Source organism: Momordica charantia, assembly GCF_013281855.1.
Source record: "Momordica charantia cultivar OHB3-1 chromosome 4 unlocalized genomic scaffold, Mcharantia_2.0 BLBB01000004.1, whole genome shotgun sequence".
NCBI classification, from domain to species: Eukaryota; Viridiplantae; Streptophyta; class Magnoliopsida; order Cucurbitales; family Cucurbitaceae; genus Momordica; species Momordica charantia.
In genome coordinates this window covers 18,257,469-18,273,161 of record NW_028275162.1, presented here as the reverse complement: position 1 = coordinate 18,273,161, position 15,693 = coordinate 18,257,469, and positions in this window count along the sequence as shown.

Sequence of the window (15,693 nt, the reverse complement as noted above, 5' to 3'; positions counted from 1 at the left end):
AAAGAGTTATACTGAGAGCGAGAGCGAGATAAAGAGCACGAGCGATAGTGATATAAAGAGCACGAGCGAGAGTGAGATACGGAGCGCGAGCGAGAGTGATATACAAAGCGCGAACGAGCACGAGATACAACATTATACCGAGAGCCGTTGACAATTTCACGTTTGTCATACTAACATTTTGTTTTTTTTTTGTTTTTCATTTTCAACCTCAAGTAAGACTAGGATGAACGTGGAGAAGTGTTTGTTCGTCAGATATTACGGCATGTAGGATGATAGAAACAATACCTACGTCGGCGGTCAACTGAAAGGATTACTAGTGCCACAGGGTATTTCGTTTAATCAGTTACTTGACCGTTTGTACAGACTGATCAACGTGAGGCAGTCCGAATGCGATCTCGTCCTCAGAGTTCCTTATGAATTGGTGTACAGTTCGCCCCCATTGTACCTAACGAACGACGACGATCTACGGTTTGTGCTCGTGCAGGAACAGCTAAGTAGAGTGTTGTTGTTAGTATCGACCGTATGAAGGAGGAACGTTGAACATAGGACCGATCAACGTACCGTTGCTGACAGCCCAGATCATCATCATGAGCCGACGGAGTCCATATGTCAACCAACAGTTGATCTCTCTCTCGACGATGAAACCGCTAACCATGCTACATGCACACGTGTGAGGCTGAATGTGGAGCGTCGGTCACTACATCAACAGACAATGGGTACGGTCACCTGGTTTTAGTGAAACAGCAACGGTCGATCCAATTGAAAGGCCGACCAGAATGCATGAGGATACGACGGCCGAATCATTTGGGGTCGGTCCAGCAAAAGGCGTGTCCAGGGTGGCCCAAGACAGCGAACCATCGACATTGCACGAATTGCCACCAAGACGACCCATCATAGAAGAACAACTGTTTTTACACGTCCCGTTTTCAGGCGGACTAGACGTGCATGTTGGCAGACTGTTCATATCGAAAAATGACATCCGACTAGTATTAGCAACTATGGCAATATGTAATAATAAGGAATTCAAGGTTAAGAGATCAACGCGAAGTTTGTTTGCCGTGCGATGCGTTGACCGTACGTTCAGTTGGAGGATCCTTGCGCGATCGGTTGGTGGATCCAGTGTGTTTTGTATATCGAAGTATGTTGCTGAGCGCACGTGCAGTGTCGATGTATTTGTTGGGTGTGTTGCCCTAAACTCGTAGTTTGTATTTATGTAAAAACAAATGTATATTCAATAAAGTTTTATTCAATAAATTTGTTGTTGAATTCATAGTATTGCATTGTCCAAAATCCAATAAACTAAATATCCAAGGTTATTTTAGTGTAACTGAGACAGTATATGTATTGGGTATATATTTGATATACTGGGTATATAATTGATATACCCCTAATATATGAGGTATATATTTAATATACCCCTGATAACAAGCGGATAATGTCCCGTGAATAACCTAAAGGGTCTATAGTATATGGATAATGCTGGATACCTTATCCTGACAACACTATGGATACGGCTCACTCTGTAAAGGTTACAGACGACTCGATCCAGGTAGTTCGTGTGGAGACATGCCAGTAGGGGTATCCTATACAATGAGTTTGTATAAGACCGGACTACGAAATAACCAATCTTTAGATGTAACACCGTTAACTAATAGATTGCTGTTTCTTAGGATGACCAGACAACTCATTCTCAATCCTGAGTGAGTTATGGACTCCTGCCCGTGAGGGCTCGTCTTTTGATCTGTATGGGTGAGAGTGGCCCGAGTCGCCGATTCAACATTCCTACCATTTTGGGGACGAGACCTAATGGGGAGCTGGGAACATAACTTCACGAGATTGAATTCATTCCTCCCCGACTTTAGGGGAGTAGATGAGTGTTCTCTTAAATGCTGACTCCGAGACTTGAACAAGGGGCCCCACCCCTCATTGGCCCGAGAGGTACTTTCGGTTATTGGTTGGACCATAATCGGGTTGTTCATTAGAGGAGCAGTGGTATTTAAGGAGTAAGATGTAACTCGGGGCTAAAACGGTAATTTGACCCAACTTGAGTTACGAGCACTCGTGAAGGATTGACTTGTCAGTTATGGTCGTATATCTGTGGACACGAAAACATTCTGCAGTGAGAAGAGTGCAACTGCGGGTCTTTAGTGGAGTGACTCGTAGTTAACGAATGTTGATTAACTCGGTAAATGAGTTTGACCGATTAATCTTGTATCGTTGGAGCTTCTGATCTGTAGGTCCATTAGGTCCCCTTGCTAGCTCAAAATGGGTAAAACGATGATCAAGTTTTTGGAAGAATTTGAACTGTTCAAATTACTTAAGGGATTATATGTATATTGATACATTATAATATATAGTTAATTCTAAATTCAAACTATATATTATGAGAGAAATTATTTGAATGAGATTCAAATAAAATTAATATGAATAAGATTCATACTAAAACTATAGGTTAAAAATAATGTGCATAAGATGTACATTAGAACTATAGGTTATAAAAGATAATATGGTTTAATTAAATATTAGATATTTAATTAAATGTTAAATAATTAATTGTTAATTATTTAATATTACACTTAATTAATTAATTATTAATTTGATTAATAATTATTTAATATATTTTAATTAATTAATATTTATCAATTATTATTAATTTTGATTAATAATTGTTTTTTTTAACTCCCCTGCATTTTAGCAGGGGAGTGGGGAGTTTTATGAGGTGGGGTAACTCCTTACGTCATAAGTTGGTTTTCCTCTTTTCATCTCAAATGACAGAAGTGTTTTGTGGTGAAAAAAAAAAACTAGAACAGAACTCCCAAAAAGAATTTCTCTCAATCTAAGGTTCTCTCAATTCTTCCTTACATTCCAAACGAAGTGCTCCCACAAGCACGATCTTGAGACCCAAGAGGATAGCACGGAAGACTCACTGGTAGTGTCGGGAAATCATTGAAGAAGAGTTCTTCAAAGGTAAGGAAAACAAGTTTTTCCTCTGTATTTCTCTTCTTAACTGTTTTGATTTTGTTTCCCAAATATCACGAACAACGGTCCGCTTCCGCTCCGAGATTCTCATCCCTTCAGTATTTAATGACCAGGATAGATAGGCTAGTAGTTGGGTTATTGCCAACTTGATTAAAGATAGTCAAATCGGTACCGGGCAGACATACCAAGTAAAACACATAATTGATGACGTGCACACTAAGTTTGGTGTACACATTAGTTATGACAAAGCATACCGTGCAAAGGAACTTGCGTATCCTATATTGAGGGGATGGCCAGAAGATTCTTACACGCACATGGATGCATACGGTGAGGCACTAAAAATTGAAAACTCGGGCACCATCTTTAAGATTGAAATAGAGGACCCGATATACTTAAAATACATGTTCATGTCATTAGGGGCAAGCATACGAGGATTCAAGTCATTGACTCGCCATGTAATGATAGTAGACGGAACGCACCTGAAGTGAGAGTTTGAGGGCTGGCTCTTGATTGGAGTAGCCACGGATGGCAATAACTAGATTTATCCAGTCGCATTTGCTATCGTTGATAAAGAATGTGATGCATCGTGGAGATGGTTTATAACGAATCTTAAAGACGGCGTTCGTGAACCTAATGGCTTCGTTATCATATCTGACCGTCACATGAGCATAATAAACGCAGTCAGAGACGTATTTCCTAACACGTTCCATGGAATGTGTACGTACCATTTGTCGAGGAACCTGAGATCAAGGTTTAAGAACGAGGCGGCCACTAAGCTGTTTTCAAACCCGGAGTATGCGTTCTGGGAGTCCCAATTCAAGTACTATTGGGACCAACTCATCGAGTGCTGAGGGTACTATTTGGACCAACTCATTGAGTGCGGAAGTTGTTCTATGGCTAGATATTTGGAGGAGATGGGGTTTGAACGAAGGGCTCGTTGCTACCAAGTCAAGAGAAGGTACGTGAACATGACAACCAATAGTGTCGAGTCTGTAAATTCTATCTTGAGAGAGGCTAGGGGGTTGCTAGTCACTTTGGTCCTCAAACATATAAGGGACATGTTGCAGCGGTGGTTCCACGATAGGCGAAACTATTGGTCCACACGGAGTACGACTCATTCGGACTATGTCGAGCAATATCTAACATCTCAGTTTGAAAAGTCTCGTACTTATAAGGTGAAATCGATCGACGTTTGCAAATTCGATGTTGAAGACCGGGATTTGAATGGGATTGTAGATATAAATACGCGCAAATGCACATGCAAGGATTTCGATGCATTACAGGTGCCATGCTCTCATGCTATGGTCGCAACAAGGACGAAAAACATAAATACCCATTCATTAATTGAAGACAGATAGAACGTAGATTCGCTTGTTACAACGTATGCGGAGCCAATTATGTCGATCGGCCACATGTTAGAATGGAGGCAACCAGACGACTTTGAGCCGAGGACTATCCATCCATCTAGTAAGATTAAGCGGGTCAGTCGTAGGCATACTAACCGAATCCCCTCAGTTGGTGAGCGACGTCGTATACAAAAGTGCAACCGTTGTGGTAACACCGGCCACAATAGAAAAACATGTTCGAACTTGGTAACAACCCGAGTGTCGGATAGAATACCCGGGGGTAATACTGTACCCGTGGGAGGTTCGACTAGAGATGGCTGAGCGATGAGGTGTGCTACCCCGATATTTGTTGTAAGGTACTGTGCATTTATTTCTGCTTTATGTAGTTCTGATGCCATGCATGAATACACTCTACATTGGATGCTTTAATTTGACGTATCTCCTCTGTCGTTCTCGTTCACGTATTAGTCATAGCTCTCATACAGTATTATACTCTCGTTCTCGTTCTCGGTCACGACCCCAGTATAGTCGCTGTTTTTGTTAACTCCTGTTCTCGTTCGTGGTCTCACTCTCATTCTCGCCAATGTACGACTGACGAGACAGGTGAATTGACATGATACACAGATCCAGTCCGGCATTATTCATGTACTATTGAGTAATTTGTAGTCCCATCATCCAACATACAATTCACTATTAAGTCTTTACATATGCAATTAGCACATCCTTTACATGTGTATATAAACCAATGCATTGTAATACTAGACACATGCAAATTTGTTGGGTTGTGGGATATAAGGATGGTGGCCGTAGGGAATGTCTGTACAACAGATGCATGCACAAGAGAAGAGCACATGCTAACTGATTTGGTGTCCGTCAGGTCAAGACTTTATGGAATGCTTGTTGAAGTCCATGAATACATCGAACGAAGTATCGAAATGGATTACACTTTCACGTACTTGCAGGCTAGGTCGGATGAGCTCGCCGCCCGGCTAGACGATCTCCAAGAATGACAAATGAAGCTACTAGATCGTTACATGTCAGTCGAAATCCAATTTGCTGGGATGGGAAAATAGTAGTGTCTTATCCGACCATGTGTGAAATCATATATCTTGGGGTAAATTGTACTGTGTAATTGTCTTAATAAATAGTTGTAATATACGATGAATCGAACTACGTTGCTGTACCCCTCGTTTTCATCCTCTTTAACTCTCCTTCTCGTTCTCGCTTGCTGTGCAATCTCGCTTTCGCTCTATTTTAGATGTCGCGCTCGCTAACTCTTTGATTTCGCTCTCGTTGTCTATTGCTCTCTCTTTCATCAACTCTTCACCCTCGCTCTCGCTATCATTATTGTTATAGCTCTCGATCTATACGTAAGTCCCAATAAATGCATGCAGTCGGACTGTATATGTTTTCCTTCCCAATGCATGATTTTACAATCGATGTGACTGTTTGCCTTCCCCATGCGTCTAATAAATGTAATTATTGTTGTTCTACCAACACACAATAATAATAATAATAATAATAATAATAATAATAATAATAATAATAAATATAATCTATCGTATGTTCTCCCTTCCATTCACTCATTACAACCTTATGTCTTACGAGGTCACCACTGAAATTTCGGAATCACAAGGGGAAACTCCGTACGTAGATCCAACAAGGGATGAGTTGGAATATTAGAGGAAACGACATCGCAAGAACAGACAATTGTTGTATTTAATGCTCGGAACAGACAATTTTAGGATAAACTCTCTCATTCTCTTTATCCCTAATTTCTTTATTTTTACTGAACATCTCCACTCTCTCATGAAGTTTAGCAATTTTCTCATCTAAAACAGCACATTTTTCCTCTAAGGATTGATTTTTTCGAAGATAGACTTTACTAACTTCTCCTAATTTCTTCTCACTATGACCCTCTTTATTAACCCTAGGATCATTAGATTCCATATTAATTTTTCCAGAATTTGTACCACCTATAGATAAATTTCTCCTAGGGTTCATTCTTATAGCTTCCTCATATTTTCTTCTTTGTTACCTAGGATCAAAAACTAGCTTTTCATGAGAAATCCTAAGAGGTTCAAGAGGAATCATACCCGGTTCAGTTGGTGGAGGCAACAACACTTTCTTCTTCTCATTCTCTTTGTCGTGTGGCTTGGAGGAAGATGAACCTTCCATGGTTCTCGAGCTTGCTTCACGATCAACAACGAAAAATCCCTCCAATAAACCCTAAGTGTGTCGAAAAAGAGAGGGATGAGAGAAACTTTGAGATTTCTTGAGAGGAGATTTGAAAACAAGTGAGAAAATCTTGGTGAACATCGTGAATGGGGGAAATTTGAAATTCTAGGGATTTTTGTTTTAATTCTTTAAAACATATTAAAAACATAATTGGTTTTAAAATTGGGCCTCTTTTTGATTTAAAAACAACCCAAAGCCAATTTAAACATAACCCACATAAAGCCCACGAAAGCCTAATCTATAACTCAAAAATCGATTTTTTTTCTCTTACATTGCGTCTGGCGCAATTTTGACGACGGTCGGATCTTGATCCTGCACAATTCAAATGCAAAAAAAAAAAAAAATTAGATTTGGAATCTACACAAAAATGACCTAAAGAAAATGTAAGAATTTCGCAAAAAAAAAAAAAAAAACAAAAAATATTTTACATAAAAACGTCCCCTAAACTGCCCGAGGGACTGTTTTCACTGTTTTTCACGAGTTTTTCAGTAATACAGAGGTTTTACCTCTGTCAATATACTCACCATAATATTTCTTGACCTGATGCCCATTTACCTTAAAAATATTACCTTTGGAGCCTCTTAAATCCACCGCTCCATGTGGATAAACATGTTCAACTACGAATGGGTCCGACCATCTAGACTTCAACAACTTACCTGGAAACCGCCTTAATCAGGAATCGAATAACAATACCGAGTCTCCAGATTCCGAATTCTTATTCTTATCATGCAAACCTTGCTTATTTTCTTGGAAACTTAAATTCTGTACTAAGAAAATAAAATTATTAAAACGTTCAGAACATAAAAAGGTTGAAAAATAAACAAGCATGACAGTAATTTACAATCTTCCCTCCTATTGAGTTTACTTTATAGAACGTTAGAGGCTTTCAACTTTCAATTATTCTCCTCAAGTTCATTCGACCTCTCTTCTGCTACTGCTATGTGCAGTTTCGCTTCTTCAAAGCACAATATGCTTGAAGGTCCAGCTTGAGGGGGAGGTGACTTACTTGTATGTATTGGTTGTTGAAAAGTGGAATTTGGGGTGCAACTTTAACGTAAAATCCGTCATCTGAACCTATCTCATCCTCTCCTATTTCTTCCTCTACTTGATCTTTGAAAGATTTGATGAGCTCTCCCTTCTTTATGTCTTCATAGGTCTCCAAAGAATGTTGAGGGAAAGGGAAAAGTGGTTCAATGTTGAGAGGTGATGGGTTTAGGTCCATTGTGACCTTGTGCTCAATTACCTCTACCGGTTTCTCGTGTTCAACTTCCTTATTCTTCAATACCTCATTTATCACTTCAAAGGTCGGTGGATCATCATTGTCCACTAGGAGCTCAGGTTCGCCATATTCAAGCTCGCTCCTTTCATTGAATGCCTCATCTTGCTCTTCCATATTGGTAGGCAATACTTATGGTGCACTATTCCTTAACTCATTGGCCACTTGCTCAATTTGGCTCTGCAGCCTACGTAATGCTTCATAAGTTCTTGCCATAAAATTTATCATTGTCTCTTCAAGGCTAGAAATGAATGATTGCATTTGCTCTGGTATCCGTGGTTGTTCACATTCCTGGTGAGGTTGTGTTGGGAATTCTGGTAGAAATGCGTGCTCGCATGGATGGATACTCTCAATTTGATGCTCTCCCCAATAGAAATTTGAATGATCCCTCCAATCTTGGTTGTATGGAGTTGAATAAAGGCTGAATTCTTGCTGGTTTCCTAGCGGACCTAGATAATAAAAAGACGAAGGATTAGATGGACAATATTCCATTGAATGACAAATATCACCACAATATAAACAAAATTGATTAACAGGAGCTATGGGCATGTTACTTCCCATTGGAAGATTATACATAAATTTAGACTCCATTTCCAACACTCCTGTTTGTTGTTGGTTCAATATAAGTTTTTCTTGACCTCTATTCTCGCCTTGACCTCCTTAAAAACTCCTGCAAGAAAGTTTTTGTGCTAAAAAAAAAGGGGCCCTTTCAGGTTAGATATAACAATTAAACTTGAGGAATTGAGGCATGCAACAATCACAACATGAAACAATTCACTTGAAAAAAATATGATTTGAAAACTTAAGTCCCCGGTAATAGTGCCAAAAACTTGTTGGAACTTTCTCTACCTTTAAAAAGATTAGAGACTCGTGCAAGCGCACACAGTCACAAGTAATACTGGGAAGTAATCCAAGGTCGAATCCTCAGGGACTTGTTGCTTTTCAAAACAGTTTTTAAGAAGTGAACGGTTCAAATATGCAATTATGATTTAGGAAGAAACATGTGATTAAATGTTGTTGTTTGGGGTTTTAACTAACAAGCAATTTAATAATACTCAACATCTTTGCCTCATACCTTAGTCTTGATGCAAAACATGGAAAACACACTATGTTGGGGAAATTGCGCTAGGCGCAATTCCTGACTTTTCTTGGGATTTGAGTTCTACTCTTTCACTACCGTTTTTGGTTGCTGCATATGCTAGAGTAACCTACAATCATATGTCTATGTGTGATTACAATCCTAGAGAATATCTAGGAGCTCACTTGCATTATGGGTCAGAGGGCCTATGTCTAGGACCATGTTTTATGTGCTTATGCCTAAGTCACATCCCATATTGGTTTCCTACTATTTTACCTCACTCACCTTTCCCAAGGTTGGACTTTGATGAATAAATCAAGTTCCCACTGGCCAAATGGAAAAAAGACGTAAAGAGAAGTTTTTAGAAACCAACCCAAAAAAGTGTCAGGTGCAATTCTGGGCAAATCCCAAACGTGTTGAAAATCAAATCATTTTGACTAAGGCATTCCACAAAGAGGTTGATAACTAATTTAGAACATAATTAAAGGAATGTAAATGCACGAAAACATAAAGAAAGTATTTTTCATTGAATTTAAATGAATAAACGAGTCGTATAATATGTTCTAGCTTGACCATCTTCTCTCTCGAGCGTGAGTGGAGTTGAAACTCGCTAAAGAACTTCCAAAGAACAGAATGAACAAAGAACGAAAGTAAGAACTTGAATTAAAAGCAATACGAGAGGTAAAAGCGTGAAAAACAAAGAAATGAACATCTAGAACATAAACATAAACCCTAAAAACGTGTTCTACAACTAGAGAGCAACTAAAAGAAGATGAAATGAAACTTGGAAGGGATGATTTGCTGATTGAGGGATGACTTTCTTTTATATCACCATAGGTTGGTTGAAACTCCCCTCCATTTTAGGTGGAAATGGGTTGAGATTCACCTAACCACCCCACTTGGACTTGGACTCACGGTTTTGAACATGTGGGAAATGTCTTTCTTGCCCTTCATTAATCAAAACGTGCGTTTTGACATTTTGTCCTCAAAAAATGCACCAGGCACAATTATGCAAAAAAAACAGATTTCTATTATTTTCTTCCAACTTTGACCGCATTTTTCTCATATTTTTCCTAAAGTACCATAGTTTGACTTTTATGCAGAATTAATCTACGCATGTTATATTCTAAGAATATTTGGTCCTTTTTGGCAAATAATGATGGGAAAGGGGTCAAAAACGTGGTCAAATAGGCCTACCGACACATGTTTCTACAATAAAAAGTCAACCTTAACAATCCCCATGACATAGATTATCCTGTAATACCAGTAATCTTATTTGAGAATAAAATAACACTAAGGACTATTGCTCTTATCCGATAACAACAAACGGAGACAGTACCTACCTCGACATTGGTGTCGGCTACAGTGTCAACAGTGTTATGTGGGCCAACGTTCCTCTGCTTGCGTATTGGGTCGCCTTGCATGTTTCCTACACATGACAAGGAATGCAGCAAAAGCGTATACGTACATTAAATGAATTTTAAAATACGTGCAAAGCGTTGGTAGAACAACGTACCTCCAAATGCGTGCCCTCGGATGGTGCTTCAGCAGCTTGATGCATATGGTTGGGATTGGCTCATGGGGTGGACCAGCGGACACATCCGTCGATATCCTGGACTCCGTCTGATTAAGAAGGCATCGTGGGTCCGGTAATTTGGTGTCCATTGCAGTTATGTTGGGAGGTTGCTCGGAAGTGGTGACACCGAGAGGAGTAGCAGAGAATTAATGTTGTTCAGTTTCTTTGTCTACGGCAGCAGGAAGGCATGCTCCATCAAGGTCCGGTTCAACGTTGGCAGTCGCGGATGTATTACCTATTACGGTGGATGGATGCTCATCTATGGTTCGAACGTCGGGAGTAATGGAGGACGGTTGATTAAGTGTTGTGGAGTCATTGGTATATAGGGGACGCACTTGTTTGGATGCAACATTGTCGGCACGGTAGTGGATGGGGCCTCTACTAAGGCGGACGCTCCCTCACCTGTGGTTTGACCAACTGTGATAGGGGAGAATAGTTCATCGTGGGATGCTGTGTTGATGATAGATCAGTGACAAGGCTGATTGAGTCCTGCCTCAACAGCCGAAATCGTCGAGGGGCCGTCAATGACGTTGCTCTACTGTTCGCTAATGCTTGGACCAAGGGGATTGGTAGGGACGGTTGATCATGCGAAGATGTACCGGCGGTACTACTAGAACATTGTTCATCGGGTCCCATCAGGACAATGGTCGTGGTAGGGAGGCTCACTCCTAACGTAGTTGAGAGCTCAACTTGAGCAGTGTCCGTGCCCTTAATTGTCGGCATTCCACTGACATCAACGTCTAGCACGTCACATTGAAGTACGTCGTCCGATCTGTCTTTCTCCACCGACAATCCTGGTCCGTCTTTGCCCCTATCAAACTCTTCAGCACCTTGCATGTCCTGATCATCTCGAACATCATCAGTGTTCTCAATGTCCATGTCACCCGACATGGTCGCCCTCTCAGCATCAGGTTCAGGACGAACAGGTGAATCAGTGTCCATGCTTGTACCCTACAACAAAAGATGAATGCTTAGCTAAATTTGAACATAAGACTACGCATTACAACAGTAATGACACATTACCCTGAAAAGGTTGTGCATCATTGTCATCATCTCTTTGATGTTCAATCTAATCTCACGTAGCTCGGACTTCATCTCCAACTGAAGGGTGTCCAACCCTTTCTAGAAAGCATCCATACGATCATTTGACGGTCCACCAGATACGTCCTCGTGCAATCCACCGCCTCCTTCTGGCATAAGGATTGATTCAGATCCTATGAACATCGGCACAGGACTATCTCGGGTCGTCATTGGTTCTATGGGCTGAACCATCCTTACAGCTTTTTCCACCGTCCTTGAATTGGGTACGTCTGATGGGTGGTGTACTGTCCCTGTCCCTTCAGGTATGAGAGTCAATTGAGTGTACGGCCGCAATAACTCGAAGAAATCAGCATCATCAACAGACTCTGAACTGTCATACAACTCAATAATTCCAACTCCATCGGTGCGGGTTGATGCCTCGTAGTAGCTGCGGCAGCGCCATAGCTACCAGCCCTGGCTGTGAAGGTCGACTCTCGATACAGCCTCTCTGCATCAAACTCTACTAGAGGCTGGATAGCAACCAACCGCACGTATCGACAAAATACAAGTGCATGATTAGTAAAGATTAATTATTTCGCACATGGTTATACTTGATCCGAGAGAGATAAAAATATAGGGTTGGAATAATTTCCCAATCTCAGATGAATTAAACACCCCACGTTTGAGAACAGCTTTGGTGACGGTTTTGAGACACGAGTAACGAAATATGCGAGGCACTGTTGTATCATTCATCTCATCAATGTCGTGTCTGCGAAGAGCTGGTACGATCTCGTACGCCCAAGCCTATTTAGAATCAATCATATGAGTTTCATTCATTATGCAGATTCTTGATGAAACAAATGTACAACCGTCGTAAGGACGTATATCATACCTTAAATGCTGGGGGAATACCCGCCAGACTATACTTTACCTTGAAACTGCTTTTGGCAGCAGACTTTGACTTATAGTGCGATACCTTGTCTTTTATTTTACTCTGGAGGCCATTAAGTGTTCTATTTCAGATAGTTGTCCCTCAATCCATGTTATTGAAGCGGTAAAGGTCCTCAACATCCCCGAACAAATCATCATTCAAGTTGGACTTAATCTTGTTATTGCCCATTATCACGAATGCAATGTAATATTTCAATGATAGTTTCACAGCATCCTCGTCATTATTGAATACAGTCGCCTTGTAAATTCGTTCGAAATCAACGAGAGATATGTCACCCTTCTCGTCCTTGAAATATCCGGCACGCAGCCTTTTCTTAGAGACCTTCTTCTGAACAACGGTACCAGATGACCGCCACAGGCCCTTCATCAATAAGAACTCATCCTTAAAGAACGTAACAATGATTCCTCTAATGTTAAAGCTCATTGCATCTGCTGGCGCACCAGACACCTCTCTGTGCAGAACGTAATGAACCAATACACTACAGAACATCATGTCTAGGTCGACGAATCTGCCTAATACTATTCCTTTCCTATACATTTCCAATTGTTTAGGAGTCCACTTCTGCTTGATATACTTGTTCACGTTGCTCAGGTATAAGCTAGTAGCTTGGGCTGGAAATCTATCCCCCTCAGCAATTTTAAATGCATGAGCCATGTTACTCCTGCAGGGAAGCATAAAAATAAATGGAACCAGCGCTTCATTGACAGAAATGAACAACAGATGTCATTACAGTACATTGAAGAAGCATAAAAAGAGGGGTGACGGAAGAACACTCAGCAGATAAATTACGGATTCTGTACATCCTCTCGCTCTCACTTTCTTTTACATCTCGCTCTCACTCTCGCTCTCTTTTACATCTTGCTCTCGCTCTCGCTCTATTTTATCTTGATATCGTTCTTGTTATCCCTCTATTTTCTATCTTTATCTCGTTCTCTCTCTCGTTCTATTAACCGTAATCACTCTCGCCCCTCTTGCTCTCATTTCTGTGACTCTGGAACACACTCACAAACATTCGTTTCTATGAATCGAAACAATCGGAATTCAGACAGGCATAATCATTTGAAAATCTAAGTGACGGTACAGTACAAACTACAAGTAATCGATTTCGCAAACCCTAACTAGATTATGTCAAGAGAAACGACAAACTGAATCACATCCTAAATACATACATATTTCGGGCGAATGAAACCCCTACACCCAACCAATGACCAAACCAATACAGAAAACATGTTCAGGGTAGATTTCAGAGTCGGAAAAATGCAGATGAATAGAAAAAACATACCTTCAGTAGACAACAATAGTTGACAGAGACTCTTTAAAATGAAGGAATAGACGGCGAAGAACGCTTTGTTCAGACAAATAAGACGAAATAAATCGAATTCGTGGCTGGAGATAAACGAGAGTGTTGGATTAATGCCGAAAACGATTAAGGGTTGAGTGCGTCGGTCGTTTTGAGATAATCGGAAGATGAGCGTTTTTCCTGTCGAGTGTAGAGAGAGAATGAAAAAAAACGAGGGAAACTTATGAGACTATTCGTATTACACAAGTAAGTGGAGGGGTAGGGCAGTAATTTGGAACCTATGTTGATGTCAGCAAATGTTTATGAAACATAAAAATGAGGGGAGTTGCCATATTTCATAATCGGCCTTTGAGAAAGGCTATTCAGCCCAAAAATCCCAAAAAACAAGAGTTTGAAATAAGTTGTAATTGAAAAGCACACTTTTGATGGTAAGTTTTTATAAATTTTTAAATGAAAAATAAATTTATACTTATGCAAATGTTAAAGAAGGAACGTAAATTAATATTAAAATGGTTGAGAAAAATACATTGAGACAATTTGTCTCTTCCTCGAGAATGATCATATGTTTCTTGCTTTTAATTCTAAATTTTAAAATGTAGAATTAAATTATAAAAAGACAAAAATTTTGATAAATGTATTATTTTATGGTATAAACTCATTTCTTCTTTTTTCCTTTTTTTCTAATTTAAAACATGTAAAATATAATATATTATAAATTATATGATATTATAAAATAATAATTCTACAAAATTTATAACATAGATAAAGATAATTTTAGATTAACTAAATGTTTAGTTGGTAACTAGCTCTAGTTCATAAATATATTAGTAAACATCAACAATGTTTTAAATTGAGATTCAATTTTCAAATTTGCTATCAAATACATATCTAAAAATACCAAAACATATAATACAACCTTGTTTTTCATGCAATCTATCTTTACATATTTCTTCTTTCAAATAACCAATGGAACTCATCCATAAGTGGAAAAGAAAAGAAAAAATGCAAAACTCATAACATAAAACACAATAGAGATAACGTAGGAGACTCATCTCCAAAAAGGGACGAAGATGATAAAGATAATGCGTGGAAACCATGATATATCTATGAGTCAAGCATACAATAGGGCTTAGATAGAAATAGTTGAATCTCAATCTCAATTTGTTCCCATTTTTATTCTAATGGTTGATTAAATGGGAAGATCAATGATGAGACATAATCCTGACTTCATTGAACAAACTTCTATGCCCATCTTTTTTTTCAAGCTGTCCCGAACAAGCAATCTTCTAGGCACACCCTTCTATGGCCTAGTGTTTAGGATTCTAATATTGTCATATAATATAACATAATAGCGTTCTTCAAGTGAATTGAAGTAAGATATCAGATTTTTTATTTCAAGAAAAAAAAATTTATCATTATACAATGTGGGATGCATTGATTAGAATTGCAAGTGAAAGCATTGAACCACTAAATTAAAGGGTTGTGACATCTTGAAGATTTTGAAGTATTCAAATGTTCATACAATCTAACATTGGGGAGATTATATTTTTCAGAGTATATTGTAACCCATACTGTACATTAATTCAGTATGGGTTGCTCACTTTTATAAAGAAATCACGGATCAATCAATCCAATATTACAGCCTTAATTATCTATCTATCTATGGAAATATTAATATATGAATTAATGTACAATATATTATCAAAAAGGAACCATTATTCTGTCATGAGTTGTCTAGAAAACATTCCTTCTGTCAAGGGAGAGGAGTAACACATCACACTAGTTATGAGAGAGTTGTAGTGCAAAACGCAATCGTTCTACTAACTTATCTTGACACTATCCCTCTGCAAACAAGGGGGAAGTGCAACCAGCCTAAGTTTAAATCGTAAAATTAAGAAGCGAGAATGAGAGGTGGCCTTGGTTAAGCA